Source organism: Tupaia chinensis, unplaced genomic scaffold (genome assembly GCF_000334495.1).
Source record: "Tupaia chinensis unplaced genomic scaffold, TupChi_1.0 Scaffold000002_1, whole genome shotgun sequence".
Classification (NCBI taxonomy): Eukaryota; Metazoa; Chordata; class Mammalia; order Scandentia; family Tupaiidae; genus Tupaia; species Tupaia belangeri.
The window spans coordinates 6205919-6213155 of NW_006159428.1; the positions used below are offsets into that span (position 1 = coordinate 6205919).

At 43.8% G+C, this 7237-nt stretch overlaps 1 protein-coding gene across 3 annotated transcripts in view; it reads right to left on the reverse strand.

Annotated features, from left to right (window-relative positions):
• LOC102494814 (elongin-C) overlaps positions 1–5084 on the reverse strand; it is a 53502-nt gene extending 48418 nt beyond the window's left edge. The window contains exon 1 of one of the 3 annotated variants that reach the window (XM_014589855.2): positions 4826–5084. The gene's annotated coding sequence lies outside the window, so the exon portion shown is untranslated. The remainder of the gene's footprint in view (positions 1–4825) is intronic. The other 2 variants (XM_006139807.3, XM_006139806.3) reach the window with 2 other exon arrangements.
• Between the last annotated feature and the right edge of the window lie 2153 nt (positions 5085–7237).

Here is a 7237-nt window from a genome sequence, read left to right on the forward strand (position 1 = left end):
GTAGACAGCAGACATGGTGTAATAAGAGAGTGGAATAGGGCAGAGGGCTAGACATGGGGTAAAAAACATATATATGAAAGTAGAAATGGAATATTATGGATGATAACATGCATTATTAAGCCACTATATAGTATACTCTAGATGGGAAACCACATTTAGAATGTTGAGATGATGATCAGGGAATGAATGTAAATTAATAAAAAAAAAATTTTTTTCAGAAGAAAAAAAACTAAAAAAAAAAAAAAAAAATAGAGCAGGTACTTTCACTATTCTCCCAGCTGGTCTGTTCTGGACCCAACATCCTATCATCAAAAGTATAAATCAGTTGTCATCTCCATTAATAAAAACCCTCTAATGGCTTCTCATTACATATAGGAAAAAAGGATGATAAGGCTCTATTTTGTGTACTTCCTTGCGTACCACTCTCATCTCCCACCACACTTTCTTCACTCCAACTCCAGCCAAACTGGCATTCTTAGTATTCCTTGAACAGGTCAAGTTCATTCCTACCTCAAGATCTTTGAACTAGCAGTAACTACTATCTAGAAAGCTCTTCCCTTAAATCTTATTTTTTAAAGATATTTTTATTAATTTAATTTGTTATTATTATTTATGTTTTAATTTTATTAGAAAAAGACAGAGAAAGAGATAAAGTGAGAAAGCAAGCCACCAGGTCTGGGACTCAAACCACAGTCAGCCATGTGGGAGTCTAGCACTTTAACCACACCACCTGCCAGCTCCCTCTTTAAATCTTTCTTATCATTTAAGTCTCCAGGTAAAACATCAATTCTTCAGCAAAGTCTTCTCTGATAACTCTATCAAAATTAGATACCTCCATCCCAGTCACTCTAATTCCTCATCTTGCTATATTATCCTTGCATGTATCACTACTTGAAATTATAGTTGATTGCTTACATACATACATACATACATATACAGGTGTATATGTATACACAAACACACATCTTCCATCTCTCATTCCTCCAGTTCTAGGAGCACAGGCCTAGAATACTGCCTGGGAGATAACTGATAAATATTTCTTGAGTGGATGTACTATCATTTCCCAATGTCTCAGGCTTAAAATTTTAGGCACTGGGACCAGCAGTTGGTGCAATGGCTATGTCGCTGGACTCACATATAGTCAACCGTGGTTTAAGTACTGGACCTGGTGACTTAAACTCAGCTAGGCGCTTGTGCGTGCATGCCTAAGGTCCCAAGAAGAGAATGGAGGAGAAGGGATTGCAGCGTGGCTATCCCCTCTGGGGGGGTGACTTCTCACTTTCTGTTGAGCCCATGCACCCTACAGTAAAAACCTTTCAAAAAAAAATTTAGGCATCATTGGATAGGTGTTTTAAATTTTTTCCAATTGCCAGAGTGCATGCACGTGTGCTTGCTGGAAAAAGATGGGGTGTGTCAGGACCAGCAGATGACGTAATGGTTACATCGCTGGACTGCCAGTACTGAACCCTGTGGCTTAAACTCATGCCGGGCGTGTGTGCCCTAGACCCCAAAAGAATGGAGTAGGGATTTGTGGCATGGCCATCCCTCTGGGAGGTGATTTCTCCCTTACTATCTGTTTCTCTGGTGAGCACACGTACCCGATAGCAAAAACTTTTCTTAAAAAAAAAAAAAATAAAAAAAGATGGATGTGTTTGTTAAAAAAAAAAAAAAAAGAAAAAAAGATGGATGTGTTTGTCGGTGAGAGAGAAAGCATCCCCTCCCTCCCCCATGAAGAAAGATCACGTCCAATCTTTTTTCCTCCATTTCTCCTTCCTTTTGGGATTTTGGGCACTCACACACACATACGCCCTGCAAGTTTTTCAACTGCCAGGTCCAGGACTTGGAACTGCATAGCCAGCCAGGTGGGAACCAGCTGCCTTAACCACCATGCTACTGGCTGGCTTGCTCTATTCTTAATAATGAAATGATAAAGTATTTAGGGCAGTAAGTTAGCTGAACTATGTTAACATATATGAATGTAAATTTAATGATTTTCCTGATTATTTCCCAGTACTGAAAATCTACAAAAAAAAAAGCACCAAGACAAGCATTTTAGAAGATTTAAATAATTATTATTTTAGAACTTGGTATGTGAGGGGGCCTTCAAAAAAGTTCATGGGAGGGGCTGGCAGGGTGCTGGACTCCCACATGGCCTACTGTGGTTTGAGTCCCAGACCTGGTGGCTTCCTTTCTCACTTTCCCTCTCTTCTTTCTTAAAAAAAAAAAAAAAAAAAGTTCATGGGAATGCATATCATGAAAAAAACTGCATGGATTTCAGGTTGCACCAAAATAAACCAATACTGGGAACCAGCAGTTGGCGTAATGGCTATGTCGCTGGACTCCCACGTAGTTGACCACAGTTTGTGTCCTGGACCCGGTAGCTTAAAACTCATGCCGGGCGCCTGTGCGTGCGTGCCCAAGATCCCGAGAGGAGAATGGAGGAGAAGGGATTGTGGCATGGCCATCCCCACTGGGGGGTGATTTCTCGCTTTCTGTCTCTATGTCTCTCTCTGTCTGTCTGGCGAGCGCACGCGCCCTATAGCAAAAACCTCTCAAAAATAAATAAATAAATAAAATAAACCAATACTTTCACTCCATTTTTTCCTCTTTTGGTCAAAAGGCACATATACTTGCCAGAAAAAAAAGAATGCACCACCACCCACAGTGGTGTGGTCTGATGCAATCCCTTTTCCTCCTTTTCTCCATGTGGTCAGCATTTGGGCACGTGTGAACACAGTGTGTTTTTCAGGCTAAAATTCAAACTGTGGTCAGCCTCCTTGGAGTTTCTTTGAGCACTAGAACATAGGGCCAGCCAGTTGTATTTTTGATGTCAGACGGGGTATGAATGACCAAAAAGGAAGAGTGAGAGAGAACACTTTGGCATCTGTCACTCAGCAACCCACTGTCTTACAATTCTCCATCCCAGCAGTACCCTGTTGTGCCTAGGTTGTCTTCCATGCCCCCACTCCAAGCGGGCTGTGACTCTAAGCCTGGAAATCCATGTGGAATCTTGCTTTCTCTGCTCAGCGCCCTATTCCCACAGTAAAAGGGCCCTTCATGAACTTTTTGTAGCCTCTTATAAGGCTGACTATAACTTCTGAGTTACTATCTGGTAAAGAAACCAGTTACCACCCTGTGAAAAAATTATCTGTGCATGAGTGTGCATATTTGTTTGAGGGAACTTCACAAAGTTTGCGGGCAAGATCTACTTTTTAACATTTATTTATTATTATTTTCCAATTTGACCAGAGACAGAGAAAGTGAGAAAGGAAGTCACCAGGTCCGAGACTTGAACCATGGTTGGCCATGTGGGAGTCCAGTGCCTTCAACCACCAAGCCACTTGCTGGCTCCTGTTACAAAATTTTTTTAAAAAATTTGCCATAGGGCAGGTGTGATAGCTGGAGAGAGAAAATAAGAAAGCACCTTCCAGGGAGGATGACAATGCTGCAATTCCTTCCCTTGGGATCTTGGGCATGCATGCATGCATTAACACCCAACATGTTTTTCAAGTCAAAGCATCCTGGACTTGAACTGTGCAGAAGCCGTGTGGAATTCAGCTGCTTCCAACCACCACAACCCTGGCTGGCCCACACCAGTTTATTTTGGTGCAAAGAAATGTGAAATCCATGAACAAGTACCACCTTGTAGCACAGTGGTTAAAGAAGCTGGATGCCACAAATCTGATCACAGTTCAACTCCTGATCCAATAGGTGTTCATACATGCCCCAAATCTCCACAGGCTGGAGTAACGGAGAAGGGATTGCACATGAGGGATGCCCATTAGGGGTGCTTTCGCTCCTCTGGCCACCACACTCTCTGGGGGGAAAAGAAAAAAGCCATGCATGCAGCTTTTTCATAATACATACTTTCCAAGAACTTCTTGAACACCTCTTATTTTTCCAATGATAGTTATTATACAACAGATAAATTTAAGAAAAAAGAGAAAAATCATTTAAAAATTAAACAGAGGCCCCAAATTATCAGTGGCTATAAACTCAATAAATGTCCATGATAGCAGGACCACAGCTATTTCCTTGCCACTGTATTTACAGAACGAATAAATCCATGTGCAAACTGAAATGGTTCAACACCCATGATAAGGTAAAGGATATCAGAGATTTACCACTTAAAGACGCTTATAAGAAAAAGAAACAACTACTTGAGATCGAAAAGAAAACTGGGCAGTTTAAAAGGGAGGCTTTAAGATGAAAAGGATTTCGGTGGCTACACTGCAAGCCAAGCAGAGTACAAATGCTCGTACTAAGTGATACAAATTCCAATTATATGTTATTAAGAAAATCTCAGTTCCTTAAGAGAAATTCAATGGACAATGTAGTTGACACTAGATACCTCCTTTCAGACAAGACTGGGCGGTAGACACCCGAAAGATCCAACCTGCCAAGCCCAAACTAATAGTTACCCTAGAAGGTTAACTTCTAGGGGGTCCAGCAGCTGTAAGGAAGTCCCTCTCCTGGGACTAGGGACTTCAAGAACGATGAATTTGAGACCGCATGATGAAAGCAGAAAGGAAAAGCGACAGGGCTGCCATGCTCCCAACTCCACCCTCCCCGCGCTCAGCCCAGGAAAGGCCCAGTCTCGCCCGCGCCCGCCCCTCCTTCCACCTCTTTCCAAGCCCCACCGAGTCGCGCCAGGAAAGGTCCCACCGCCCGATTCTCCCATCCCCCAAACCAGGAGCGCTGGGGGGGGGGCCCGAGGGGGTAAGAGTTTCCCTCCCTTGCCCCCCCGATGGGAAGAGGGATTACCAATGCTCCCCGGCCGCCACGCGACCTCGCGTCTCCGTTCCCGCCCCAGCCCGAGACTCACTCGTCAGCCCTGGAGCCACCGAAGCGGAGTCCCCGCGTACCGCCACAGCCCCTAATCCAGGGCCACCCCCCCCACCCAGCTGCCTACCCGGGTGGGTTCCGGGGCAGCGGGAGGAACTACTTCCGCTGGGTCACAGACGATTTCTGGGAAGCGCGGGAGAGCAGTATCTGGTGAGGCGGGACGCGCACAGCCTACTTCCGTCGGGGGGAAAGCGCACAGTGCTCCCCTGCCCGCAGTAGGATAGGCCAGTCACAGGCCGCTCCCTGGCACACCTCGACCAATCCGATTCTAGGCTTCCGGACTCCCTCGAGGGAGCACTGCATCCTGGGATTTGTAGTTCCTCCAGCAGGCATCGTCGGCGTGCGGCCCGAGGCAGCGCTGCATCTTGGGACTTGTGGTTTACCGTTCTGCGTATTAAGGTTGATCGTGTTAGAGGGTGTCCCTGCCACTCGTTTGGGGTACGCCCGGAAGTGGGAGACTGCAGAGGAGAGATGAAACCACGAGAGAGCGGTTTCTCTGCTACTTAGCTCGTGCTCTTTCTGAGGCAGCATCGGCCCATCGTGAGAAGTTGCAGAGCACGCTGAAAAGCGTCTCATCAGCTCGCGCAATCGGCCTGCCTCATTTCCTCTCCTCGGTATCGTTAGATGTTTACTGAAAACTAACCACGCCCCCACTGGGGGGATCTTCTCCCCTGCCATCTCCTGCCGCCGAGTTTGCCCAGCTCTTTTCAAGTCTGAGTTAGGCTGGCGCACAGAAGGTCCGGGTCTCTGCCACCATGACTCAAGTCTGGGACCGTGTTTTTCACGTCGTTACCCTACCCCGCGCTCCGTCGCCCGCAACTTTTCTCCCTTTCTTTATATCAGCCTATCTTTTTCACTTGATTCCTGTGGTTAGATGTTCAGGCATATTTCCAGGAAGGCGGAAACAGATAAAGTTGACCCGCCACTGTTTTCGGGAAGTGTGACAGGAGGAGGATGTTAGGGCCAAGACACTCAATCTTGCACGTTGCTCAACTAGGCACTGTTGTAAAACGAAGTCCAGAAAAGGAAAATACTGTTCAGGCGATCAAGACTTTGTTGTACTAATTAATGACTTTTGCCTGAAAGGCATTTCTTAGTTGCTTTGGCTGATAAAAGGTATTGCCTTTTTAGAATTAATTCCAAGAATGGAACAGACTATCCTGGTTTAACTTTTCAAAGCCTTTGCAGAAACGATAAAGGAATTTATTTTTTTCTTCGGCTGTAATGTAGCTCAAAATAGTGAGAGGCTGTGGCTCATTTTCTTTTTAAGTTTTTTTTTTTTTTTTTGGTCATTGGTGTGTGCTGGTCAGACAGAAACAGAGACAGCAGAGGGAACACACACACACACACACACACACAGGGTGTGATTTTCAGGTTGCTGGGTCCGGGACTACAACCTCGATTGGCCAGGTACAATCCAGTGCCATAACCACTAGCCGCCTGCTGGCCCTGCGCCTTTTCAATTTATGTCTTCTCTTAGTTAAGAAGAGAAAAAAAGTACAATACAATAATGGTGATGGTATTTTGATTTTTAAATATTGCTATAGGATTCATGGGTTGGGGAAGGTGGGAGCGAGTGAGAGAAAGTGAAAAAGTCCCCTCCTCCCCCCATGGCCATGCTACAATCCCTCTTCCCGGTTTCCTCTCAGAATTTTGGGCATACAAGTCTGGTGAGTTTTTCAAGTCACTCCAATAGTGCAATTTTAAAAATCAGCTTTCCATATTTAAATGGAATCTTTCAGATGATATTTATGAAGAATCAAGGATTATTTTAAAAAATAATCACCTTAGTTGTGACGAGACTGTGGGAAGGGTGCCTACCTTTTTCTCGCTTGCTATCATGAGTAAAAATAAAAATAAACTTTAGGGGGAAAAAAGGGGCTTTAGAATCATTCTAAAATTCCTTTCAATAGTTTATATTCAAAAAATGTTCCCAAACTAAAATTGGAAACAAACTAGAGTAAGAAAATCCAGTTAAGCATAAACAATAATTCCATTTAATTCTACAGTGCAGTTTTCAGAATATGATCTCACTTTAGCTGTCTGTATACCTTCAAAAGTAGACAAAGACATGTTATAATCTTCTTTTTTTAAAGAATTATTTTATTTATTGATTGATTAGTTGATTATAATTTAACTAGAGAGAAAGAGAGAGAGGGGAAAGGAGAAAGCAAACTCAAATCATGGTTGGCCATGTGGGAGTCCAGTGCCCTTAACCATCATGCTACCTGTTGGCCCCAACATGTAATAATTTTCACCTACTTACTGTATCTGTAGGAAGAAACTAAGCTTGACAGAAAATGAAAAATCTGGGTTCAGTATTTTATTGAAAAACATTCTTTATAGGAAAAGAAAATTTAAATAATATGTCAGCAAACTAAAAGATAATTGA